The following is a 13244-nucleotide window of genomic DNA, read 5'->3' as shown; positions in this document are numbered from 1 at the left end:
CAGGAATCTACTTTAACATACTACCTGGTTGATTCTGGAACACACTATGAAAACTAATGCAGTAAAAGAATTGTGAATAACTTTTCCACATATCACAACTACTCCATCAGCAAATCCCATTGGCTATATCCTCATTATCTAGAATAATAATTTTTTAGCTTATCCAGTGCTATCAACCTAGTCCAAGAAATCATCATTTCTCCTCTAGATTCTGCATTGACGTGCTAAATTGTCCAGTTCTGTTACCTTCACTCCGTACAGTTCATTCTTAACACAGAATGAGTGAAACCTTAACCAGATCATCTAACTCCTTTCCTCAAAACCTTCCTATAGCCTCTCTACTTCTTCCTCACTGACCTCTCAATTGTTCCTCAAAATCTCTGTGGTGATCTTCTTCAAGCTTCGTCTCCTCAGGTCTGTCCTTAGTCACTACCTTCCTAGTGATCCTTTCTTAAATTTCTTATTTGAAATTTTATCTTTTTATGTAAGACTCACTTAGATCAACTGTATACTGTACATTTGCTTCTTTACTTTGTTTATGGACTACTTTCCCCACATGAGGGCGCTATAAGGACAAGGATTTTTTTTTTTTTTTTTTGGTCAGTTTTTCCATACTTATATCCTGGAAGAGTGTCTGGCTCCTTGTAGATTCTCAATAAGTAGTTTTTCAATTAAAAAAATATGTACCAACAGATGTCCCTTTCATAGGTGTATATAGTGTGTAACACCTACCAAACATTTCTATATGCAAAAGGAATGTAACTATCTGACTCTCATTTTTGGGTTTTGTATTTTGTTTTTTTTATGATATTGTTTGTGTTTTAGAGGAATAGGGTATCCTCTTTCAGAAAAAAATGATACAGTGTCCCTGTTTCCATTGAGAGGAGAGGAAGAGAAAGCAGCTATTTCAATCTCAACCAGTAACTTAGTTGCAAAAGGTTCTAAGGAAAGGGATATAAAATATTAATACAGGTATGAAAATGGACACATAAATGGAAATCCAGAAACCAGAAAAGACTCCTGGAAGCCACCTTTCACAGTTGCTCTTAAGCAACCTTTCACAGTAGTCTCTTAAGGCTATGGGCGTGATTGTTATAGCTTTCATTGATCAGCATCAAGTTGAACAATTTGAGGAAACTGGCAATGAGCCAAAGGTCCCCAGAGGGCAACCCAGCTGTGACTAGCTCTGGTTCAAATTAACTTATTTCTGAATCATGAACAGGGTTGATGATAAAACAACACTAATGTTATTTTTTAAATTATTTTTAAAAATTAAATAAATGGAGATATATATATATAAATTGGAAAACAGCATAATAAAATAGCTATCTTATCCAGGAAAAAAAGGAAGGGGAAGGGGTATAGAGGATGATGGTAGGGGTCAAAGTTATTAAATGTTATGAGATGACACTATCAAAAATTAATAAAATATTTTTATTAATTACCAATAAGAAAACAAACAAAAAAGAACTCTTCTTTTCAATTAATAACAACAGATCAACTCTCTAGGAACCATTACCTTAATGAGATTGAGAACAATTTGGGCATACTTGATCTTGAGTCCTCTAAAACAAGAAGAAATGAAGATTTACTTTAATCCTCTCATTCAAGTAATTACTAATCTAATTTTATGTATATAAAGCTTCATTTTGTGGATTGAATATTAAGTTACTCTCACAAAGATAAGATTTTGACTCATGAAAGACTTTTGACAATCAAAGAATACTTTACATGAAAAAAAAAAAAAGCCTACATTCTTTATTCTTTCATGAATGAAGTGTTTCACTTGCTCTCCAAAGAATGGGATGTACATGATTCCACACCCCTCAGACACCCCTCAGTTGATCTCCATTATCTAATCATAAATATTCAAAAGTAACAAGTGAATATTCTATTCAACCAGGAAGCATCATATCCATAATCACTTTGCAACATTTCCAGAAGGAATGGTTAATGAATGCCAAGAGAATTGAGGGCTGAAAATCCATTTAAATCTTAAAACCTACGTGTCAAAAAAATCAGTTCCTGCACATTCTGAGATTTTTGAAAATGAAGTCAAGGAAACCAGTGTCTAACTGATATGCACCTGCTCTGTGACACCGAGGAGGCCTCCGCGGCACACACAGTTGTTCTTGCAGCATCTCTACGCTGGGCAGAAGGTTGGACCAGATGAGGCAGGGGAGGCAACACAGAAAGTTGCTTCCCAAAATAAAATGGTTCAAGTTCTACACTTTCATACTGAGATAATCGAATTACAGTACTCAAACTCCCTTACTTCTCATTTTTCTGCTTACCTTTGTGCTATCTTAAGTTAGTATTGATAAGGGGGAGTGAAACAAATAACTGTCAAGATGACAGGTAGAACTTTCAAACTACAGGCCTGTAATAGTTTTGTGTGAATATGAGATAATAATAGCAAGTAATGTTTCTGTGGACCTTTACATTTTACAAAGCACTTGCAGATTCATTGTTTCATTTGATATTTCCTCAACTCCATGATTCAGTTATTACTACTAAAACTCATGCACCAATAAAGAGATGGAATTCAGAACTTCTTCAAGACATCTCAGTAAGCCTTAGAACTAGGAACCTAGATCCTCAGATTCTGTTTCTCTATACTGCAGTATATCTATTTTATGTGTCCTCACCCCCTCCGTCCCCAGAAAAAAGCAACACTGTGAGGGAAAAATACTACTGTGATCCCTTTTTACAGCTACCCTTACCAGAAAGATTGTGGATGACAGAAATGGCCCATAAGCCTGGGCACACAGCCTAAACTTCCTGTGTTCCCTCATCTATACTGTATATTCTATGGTGTGCAATTTTATTGCTGTTTATGATCTAAGGAAGACCTCAGAGTCCAAAGGCAACTATTGAATGTTCACAGAATGAAATCAAACAGCACTGCATCCAGGCTTCCTCCTATCAGGTTCTGGATTAATCTCCCTCTTCCTCCCAACCCTCAACCCCTGTTAACATTGAAAGGAGATGCTGATGGGAGGAAATAGATCCAGACCACTAGGGAAATGCACATCATATAAAGGGAAACCCACTTCTTTCAGCTTTATATCTTGTTTCTTCGTTCAAATTAGTTTGGAAGCTCCTTAGAGGTCATAAAAGTATACATTTGTCTTATCACACACATATAATAACAGTTAATTTTTATTGTAAAATATACAATTCTTCACATATTTTTGCTAATTTAACTTTGTCAGTACCTTTTAAAATAAGCATTATTATCCTTCAACCCCCATCCCCCTTTTCTTTTTAAAGATGAAGCAATGAAGAGCATAAAGATTAAGTAGCTTCCTTAATGTTATGGAACTGAATGCAGCTGATGAGGAGGAAGAGGGGGGTAGAGGAAAGGAGGCAGGGAGGGAAAGTGTAGGGAGGAAGGATGAAAGGAAGGGAAGAAGAAAGAAAAGAAAAAAGGGAAAAGAAGAGGGAAGAAGGGAGGGAGGGCGAATGTGAAACAGGAAGGAAGAAATGAAACAAAAAAGGAAGAAAGTGAAGAAGGAACTCTTACGCCAGTGAACACTGGGGTTAAGAGCCTCAGTGTTCCTCCCCAAAACCCCTTGGTTAGCACTAAAGAGATCTCCAGCACAGTACAGGAGGGGAAATGCTGAAAAGATGATTACTTTTCTGTTCCCCTTGACCATTATAATGCGAGGAATTAGGACTTCTTCACTCATTCTCCATGCTCCATACAGCATATGTAAGTCATGAATATCTTGCCTGAACACCAACAGGATTCTTCCTTACAGTGGAACTTGCTTTGTTTGAATTTGATATACCGTGTTGATGTCAAGTCTATACCTATTCATCAGATATTTTAGATCTACAGCTTATGCCGAGAGCTGTTGAGTTTCTTAAGTCTAACTATTTATAGGTCTTCATTTTCTCTGCTGTATGTAGTCTTTAGTGTTCCACAAGGTTGGGCTTGATGCCGCAGCCTCAGTCAGTGTTGGGTCCACAATCTGGCATATTTTAAAGCACAACCACCTCAGTCTCTTTATAGTTATGAGATTGCTAGGCAAATCTCTTAACTTCAATGTGGAGATTTTATAAGAATAAACTAAAATGCAAAATAAGTACTTAGCAAACTGAAAACACTCTAAAGGTTTAAGGTATTATTTCCTACCTTGTAGAAATAACCTACCTTGTTTCTGAAGAGTACCTCTTCCTTTCCCTTATACTTATGATTTACTCCTAACAATTTCTAAAAGCATATATCCATGTACAGTGTCCTTTAAACAGTATTTAAAAGCAAGTAGTTACTTGTCAGACTATGCCCAATACATATGACTGATGGATCCATCTTTTTTTTTTTTTTTTGGCTTATAGAAATTTCAAAAATGAACATCAAAAATAATGAATTGACTCAAGTCCCCTGAGCAGTGAACATAAATGTTGCCTTGGAAAAGTAAGCCCTCCAACTGAAAAACAAGTCAATGGACCCAGAAGGATCTTGACTCTGCAAGAGAGAAAATAACCTTGAATTTTTAAGAGAGAACCTGAAGAAACCTGTGATGTGAAACTCATCTGGAACATTCTCTTGTGCCCAAATCTGTACCTATTGTGTTATTTTGTACATATTACTTAATATGAACATTTTGGTGGCCCTTAGCTCCACTACCAACAATGAAGCAACTGAAAAAATAATTTGATGTGTCTGTATCTGAATAGAGCTAGTAGAAAATAAGGAAAAATTTTACCAAATCTTTATTCAGAACTTTTTTGTCACTTTTCTAGTGTTAGCATTCCATTTCGAAGATAACTTTAAAAAATTGTATCTGAGATTTATTTTTTAAAACTCACGTTTCTAACCTAATTCCCTTAGAGCTATGGAAATTAGTTTGACTTCACATCTTCATATTTTCAGTTTATTTTAGAAATACACTGTAAGAAATGTGTTTGAGACTTAACAGCCAAAGCCATCATGAGTCACAGGAATGTTCCATAACTCTTCCCCTTGACCCATAAAAGCCAGAGATCTGAAATATCAGCATCACCAGAGATCTGAAAATATGCCTTATCAATTTAAGGGTTTTATATTAGAACCTCATTTAGTTGATTTTTTATTAGGAGTGTAGGAAAATCATTTCACTTATATATCATTAAGTGCTAAGTATACAGGGACAATATTATTTTGCCTCTAACATGACCGAAATTATGAAATTAGTTAGCAAGAATCTGTTTGCAAGCTTTAGACTTTGTTCACAGGTCATACTCTACAAAAATTTCCTCTCATTTTAGATTATGCACTGAAATTATTCTGTGGTTTAGTATCAGAGAATCTCTGAAGTCAACAAGTTATGAGATAATTCTCAATACAAAAAAGTACATATAGAAATCTTTCAACACACTATTTATATCTAATTGTATGTATCTATATCTAATGTCTATATATAAAATTTAGCTTACTTCTCTTTATCCTTTTTTTTACCTTCTATGTGCAATTGAGTCCTGATTTTCAACACCCTAAAGATTAGTTTGTGATTTAATGAGTAGTATTGCTTTCTGTTGAAAAGTTTTGGAATTTTCTGGAATGTTTTCATCTTATTTTGTTTGTGCCTATAACAATGGGAACTTTTCAGATTTTATGTCTTCCCAATTGATTACTGAAGTTCATAGAGCATCCTTCCTCAACTCAAATATTTTGCCAAATTTATTTTTGAACTCATAAAATTCAGAGACCAATTGTTATTTTTTGTAACTGAAATGAGAATGTAAAATTTTTTACTGTTATATGAGAACAGGTAAGCTTGTACCTTTTGTACCTGTTTGGTAAGTACAATTCTTGATTATAAAATCAAGAGAATGTCTTGTCCAGTTATAAATCAACAGCTTTCTAATGTAAATAATATATAATGCATCTAAACTTAAATATTAAGACTTTTTACACATTGTGCTTCTAGCTTTCTTCCATATTGAAAAGTGAAATAATATCATTTCATCTGTGATAGAATTTGGGAAGTTAAAAATAAATTTTTAAATTTCATTTGTGTGTATGTGTGTTTGCCATCATATTTAACTATTAAATGAGGATATTACTGTAATAACTAAATAAAAATTTCTTTGGTTATAATTGAAAAGAGGTTACCTCTATTATAAAGCAAAGAGGGCGATACTCCTCCACCCTAACTCCCTGCCAGTCAGGGATGTTAGTGCTGAACATAGTAACCTAATTGTAGCAGGTCAGGCTGTAAATAGCTTGCCAAAACATTATTATTTAATATTATTGCATTAACACTGGTTTACAACACAGTATATGATTTACAAGTATAGGATCCTTCAGATGTAGATTCTTACCACACACACACCGAGGTACCACTTTCCTCCACAGTCCCTTACCACCCTGTCCACTCGGGCAGCTTCAATTCTACAGTCAGGTTTTTAGAGTGTGTTGTTGAAAAGTACCTGTTACTAATGCTGCCCACATCCTCACTGAGTCGTCAATCTAGAAGCTGGGGGAAGAGGATAAAAAGGGATCGACAAAGGGAGGAAGGGAAATGTAAGTCTTTGAGCTTTGTGGCACTCTTAGCACCAGCACTTTAATATAAAGTCTGATGCTTCAAGGTAAGATTCAACATTACCTCTTTTTGTGAGGCATACCCTGACTAGACTACCTCAAAATGTAACATCAATGCTACCTGGTTCTTCCTGTTTCCTTCCCAGTTCATTTTGCAATCTAATAATCGATTCTTTCTAACATACTATACGTTTTTGTTAAACTTGTCAACATACCAGGGATAAAATACTGTTTTATGTTTACTGTATTGGCCTGGAGTCAACAAAGAGCGTTTCAGGGGATTCAACTCTGCTTTTGCCACTGTAACAGGGCTTTCTCCTAGGTCAAAAATACCATTATTATAGTTACAAGAGCTACTGTATAGATCTGTTTTGTGTATAAGAAATGAAGAAATGACCATTGGTAGAATCTATGGAACTTGTAAACTCCCTGTGAGACTCTATTGTAGGACCTAGTTGGCCCAGAAGACTTGATTACTTGAGCTACTCAGAGAGGACCTATACTAATTGCAAAAGGGTAAATCTAAACGCTGTATGTATGAATGTGACAATTGTTTATGTATCCTACAATATACCAAAGCTGTACAAAAGAATGGAAATTATATTCACCCCTTTAAATGATGAACATTTTGATCAGGGTTGCTCTAGTACTTCACTTTCCCTCAGTTGACGTGACTCACTTTAAATGTAGTCTTTTTTCTGTTGTTATTTCTTGAAAATGCATGATTGGGCACAGGGATACTGCACCTGGTTGTCTAAAGTTTCCAGGATTTTCTTGATCTACAGAGTATTTGCTATCTGTTTTCCACCCTTTTATTAGATGAAGTTGGTCTGGGCTGAGCCTATTGTATATATTTGGTTGGAAACCAAGTATTTGGTTTTTCCTAACAGGAGTGCAAAACAACCATACAAACAAACCTCCCTTCCCACAAAAAAATGCTAGAATAAAAAATAGAATAATAGGACCTCCTTGGTGGCACAGGGGTTAAAGTATCAGTGTTATCAAGCTGTCACCAGCCACTGAGGCCTGAGTTTGATCCACAGCCAGGGAGGTGACCCACATGGCATAGACCTCTCCTGTCTTTACTGCTGCTTCCCTCAGCAGCGCATTTCAGTGAATCTGACTGTTCTGCTCCCCACTCTGTCTCTGGTGAATCCTCTCAACCCTCTCAACACTCACCTCCACCCCAGCTCATGTAATCATAACTAAATAAAAATAAATATTAAACATAATAGTTTTTTTTAAAGATTTATTTATTAATATAGAACTGGGGTACAGGCCAGAGATGCGGAGGGTGAGAGGATCACCAGAGACAGAGTGGGGAGCAGAACAGGCAGATCATGAAGTACACTGCTGAGGGGAGCAGCGGGCAGGTCAGGAGAAGTCTGCCGTGCCATGTGGACTCCTCCGGGGCAGGCGGGAATCGAACTCATGCGGAAGTGGCCTAAGCTTCATAGTGCAGTGCTTTAACCCGCTGCACCACCAGGGAGGGCCAACATAATAATAGTTTTTAAAAACAGATTTCACAAAGAGAAAGTTGACAAAATGATAGATTTTAAACTATCACTCAGAATACAGCAAAGAAATACAAAACAACATGAAAAGATTGAGATGAGCTATGAAGACATGCTATTAATTTAACTGGAGTAGAATAGGAGAGAATGGAGCAAGATGGAAGTAAGGTAATATTCAGAGTGTTGACTTCAGAGATCTTTCTATAATTGATAAATGATACCAATTCTCAGATTTAGAAAATACACCATAACTCAAAAAAAATTCCAAAAAGTAATTCCCCAATCTATCATATATAGTGATATTTGGAGAAGATGGATACAAAGTGAGGACTGGGGCATCAACTGGGCAAACAGACTTTTCCAAGACCAAACAGAGCTGTAAACCACAGTGATAGGTCAAAACGCTTGCTAGCACCGTGAAACCAGCTAAATAATTTTTAAAATAAGATTCTACAGATAAATGATACTCTCATTTAAGAATTATGCTTTGCATATTTATAAGATAGAGAAAAGGAATGATAAGGACACACAGCAGAGAAGAACCCCTGGGGCAGAAATAGAGGAGGGATTGAGAATAGGAGCCAAACACATTCAAGAGTATCAGTAATGCTATATTTATTATGCTTATTGGTAGAGATTTGTATGCATCATAGTGCTTGCATCTATGTATGTTTTTGAATATAAGTTATTTTATAGTGATCAAAAAAAACCATAAGGAAACATGGCTTTTTATTTAGCCAATAGAGAAAGTGGGCATTAAGTAAAATGCCCTCAAAATACGCATTGTAAACAGTTGCATGCATTTCATTTTATCATACATAACATTACTAGGCATATACTTTCGCTATGCTCTCTTGCCGGGGAGCATTATCCTCTCCTTTAGGATAATCTCATAAATATTTCTTATACTTATCCACATGCTAATAATAGATAAGAAATATGTTTCCTTAAGCATGTTGCTTTAAATACCTCCAACTCCTTTTGTTGAAAATAAATGATTTCTACAATACATTGCATGTCAAATTCTTATCTTTTGCAATATTCAAAAATAAAAGCAAAGCTCTTCAGTCAGTTTTATCAAAGTGATTATTGCTTATTATATTTATACTCTCTTAGACATAACCCTGACATTTTCTTTGAATTTTGTATATTTTGAAGAAAGTTCAAGCTTGGATGGATTACTTGAATTGCAGGGAGAGAGTAGTGAAAAGTTCTTATTTCCAAGTTAAATGTTGTAGCAGTGAAATAACAGCAAAAATGATTGTATTATTTTTATTCCATCAGATGTCAGTTTGTTGTAATGACAGCTTATATTGCATTGCAATTTTTTAGTTTAATGTCCCATTTGTTTATTTTTGCTTCTGTTTCATTTGTCATTAGAATCAAATTTCCAAAGATATCTTTGAAATAAAAGTCTTGGAGTGCTTTGGCTATAACTCCATAGTAGAATACTACTTAGCTATAAAAAAAAAAGATGAAATTTTACCATTTTTGATAATATGGATGGAATTGAAAGGATTATGTTAAGTGAAATGTCAGATGAAGAAAGAGGAATATCAGATGATTTCACACATGTGGAATATAAAGATATGAAACAAAGAAAACTAAACCAAGTTTCACAGCTCTTGCCAACTATTAAGATCACTTTGCACACTTTCAGTCTCTACTCTCCATTTCCCCACTGTTTTTCATTGCAATTCTGTATGTTTTCAGAGTCAACACTGTATATTATGTTATTAATATTTGAAATAGTTTTTAGAATATTTGAATATTAGTAGGAATAATCCACTACCTGATATAATTTGTATTAAACTCTTGGTTATTGATTTGTAAATTGGTTGTGAAAAAAAATTTAAAGACTAGGCTATTTCAGCTTTGTCACCAAATAGCTATTAGGTGTTATTACTTCTTTACAGGTACATGTCACTTCATTGCCATGTTATATGTACTATAAAATTGAAACCTTCTATTCTTAATAGCCTTATTTCTAATAGTTGTGTAAAAAAGTGTTTCAAAATCCATGCAATTCTATCAGTTAAAAAATGTAGAATTACCTACAACAGGAGTCTTAAAATATTAATTTAATTTTTGAATTAAAGTTGGTAAAATTAAGTTCTTAGGGGTATAGCAAAATTATGATACATGACAGACAAAAATTGGTCATTCTTCAATATTCAATGCATTAAATTCAATTGTTCATAAATCAAACACTGCATTAAATAATACTACATATAATATGTTTATATGATATCAACATTAAAAATAATGTATAGATTTAACATTTAATTTTTCTACATGTATTTTAATACATTTTGCTTATTGGTTTTACTTACTCCAAAATCACTGACAAGATTTTTGATGTGTGGGCTAAAATTTAACATTGGAAGTGAAGAGAGGTTGATCATGGGGAATGACCACTAGGTGTCGCTAGTTGTCTGGTCTAAAAACCTACAAACCAGTATTTCTCTAAAATTTACTTTAGAGAAAGCAATTTATAAAAGATAAATTAATAACATCTGACTTCTTCCTAATGTTCTAATTCTCTATGCAACATTTTTGACTATCTGTCCTAAAAAGAGCTAGTTTATACTATAAAAATTTGGAATATCCCTCTGATTATATAAATGTTAATATAATTTTCAATGTCTAACCTGCCTCCTTACGTACCTATAGTAAGTTGGGTGTTTTTATTGTAAGGACTACAAGTAATTCCATTATAAGTTGGTTCAACTGTGTACATTTACTCTGAAACTAAGCTAAATAAACACTTTGCAGGTTTTCAATTATAAATGCTATTTTTTTCCTTTTTAACCTAGGAGACAGAGAGAGATGAAGCAGGACACTTAATCTGGGAAAAGGAGTTTTGATCATGTCCCAGATCTACAGCATTAAATAAGCAAAATTCTGGTACGGTGGTTTCAATTATTTTAAAATTAGTGGCATTTTGTGCATTATTTTTTTCTTTTTAAAAGCAATGAAGAGAACAACAATAATAATTTATAACAGAAGGAGAGGCTTCATATGCTCCTTATCATCCAAAGTCCATAGTTTTCATCAGGTTTAATTCTTCAGGTACATTCTATGGGTTATGGCAAATGTGTAATAACATGTACCCAATATTACAATATTACACTGAATACTTTAATTTCCCTAACTATTCTCCACCGATTTGCCTCCCTCTATTCTAACTCCTTGCATTTGACCATTTAAGTCTATGACCCATTTTGAGTTAATTTTAAAATCTCTTATAGGTTAATATTTTGCTGTGCATGTCTAGTTGCACCCGATTTTCTAGAAATAGTACTATAGGTACTAACATTATTTTACAACAGTTTGTGTTTTAGACATCTAAGAGTTATCACCACACTGCACCCACCACCAAAACACCCACAGCTCGCCACCAGAGTCCATTGTGCTCCCACCCACTTTGATCTCATCCTCCCAGTTTTCTCTCTCCCTCTGGTAGCCTATGTTTTATAGTCAGCTTTCTAAGGTTAGTTCTCAGTGTGGCTGTATCTGATCCTTTGTTTGGTTTCACTGTATTTTGATGCTTAATTATCAAATAGCTACTAATGGAAATACAGTTGTAGTTTTACATTTCTAAATTTCCAAATTGTATTCCATTTTCATTAATTGGAAAAATAAATGTTCCTATTTTACAGGAGGTACTTTTTTAATAACTTGGAAGAAACTCATGACAACAGAATTTGGACGGTTTCTGGGACGTTTCATTGTTAACTTGTCACTCTTAAATCCATCATCACCAGCCTAAATGCGTGTTATCATATCTTGATCAATTTGATTTCATGATAGAAAGTAATTTAATGTTCCAATTGCGATCTTAAACAAATCACCCTGGTTCATATTATCCCTTTTGCATCTTTGAATTTCATTTTTCCAGTCAGTAATATGTGTTATCCTACCCCAGAATTTAGTTATATGTCTGGTGGAAATCTAATTGATTTTATAGTATGTCTGAGATATTCATGAAAAATCAAATCTCTATGTTTAAGACAGGTTATATTACTTAGAGTTTTACATTTCTTTACAATGATTACTCATAACCTTCCTCATAAGCAAGGCAAGTTCTTCTCTAACAAGTTATTTGTACCAGATACAACTGAACACCTAGAATAAAGATTTTAACTACTTTACATTCTAGAACTAGCTCAAATTACCTTATAATAAAGCACAATTTCAGTCCACATGCTGGAATAGGCCACATTCTTTGTATTTGAGGATCTGAAGAAAGAATTTTTACCACCCAATAAGAAATTTCTGATATATTCCATCGTAAGTGACTCAATTTGTAATTTTCTTTTTATACATTTCCATTACTAATGAAACATTTATATAGAACATGAACATGTTAAAAATATGAGCAAAATATAATCTAAAACATATTATCTTAAATCTTTGCTGATGCTATTAATCAAAATAATTAAATTAAATACCCCCTGACAGTTCTAGGCACCTGTTATGCCTTTTCTCTACAATGTGTAACTCTTATTTCCCATAAAATTCTGGTATTCAGAGGAAGACAGCCTTAAAAGTTAACCCCTGAAAACTGACTAAAGACCTGAAGTATCCAAAGCAGAAATGGGGTAGAAGAGAAGGTGGAGATGATTAGGAACAAATAAGAAAAGAAAAATAATGAACTACAATGATGGACTGTGGGTGATTTGGTGGTGGGTACCTGGTGGGGAATCTTAATGTTACCACAATTAAAAGAATAAATTATTATTTTTAAAAATTCTGTTATTTAACTATTTCTCAAATAGTCCTTACTGAAAATATTTTTAAATTATTGAAAAACTGACCTTTTATAGTATCAGTTTTCCTTAGGAGAAAGCCCTGTAAAGCAAAATTCATTGTTAAAAATCAAATCAAGGTTGGTCAATGTCCATATATAAGTGAAATATCCTTACTTAAAGCGATAAAGCAAAATAGTCTAGTCAAGAGGCAAAATATACGGGCAATTCAAGACCCCAAATGGCCAAAGCATTACTAGAAAACAAGGCTAGAATCCCACATTCTCTGATTCCAAAATACTATTTTATAAAACTATACTAATCCAAACAAGAACAACAAAGAGGACTGTATAGTCTTTAATAAGTGGATGTGGAAAACTGGGCATGATGCAGGATAAAAATGAGCCCGAGTCTTATCTTATACCACACACAACTCTGAGCTACTTG

Source organism: Condylura cristata, unplaced genomic scaffold (assembly GCF_000260355.1).
Source record: "Condylura cristata isolate star-nosed mole 26May11 unplaced genomic scaffold, ConCri1.0 scaffold00001, whole genome shotgun sequence".
NCBI lineage: Eukaryota > Metazoa > Chordata > Mammalia > Eulipotyphla > Talpidae > Condylura > Condylura cristata.
Note: the sequence above shows the minus strand (reverse complement) of the source record.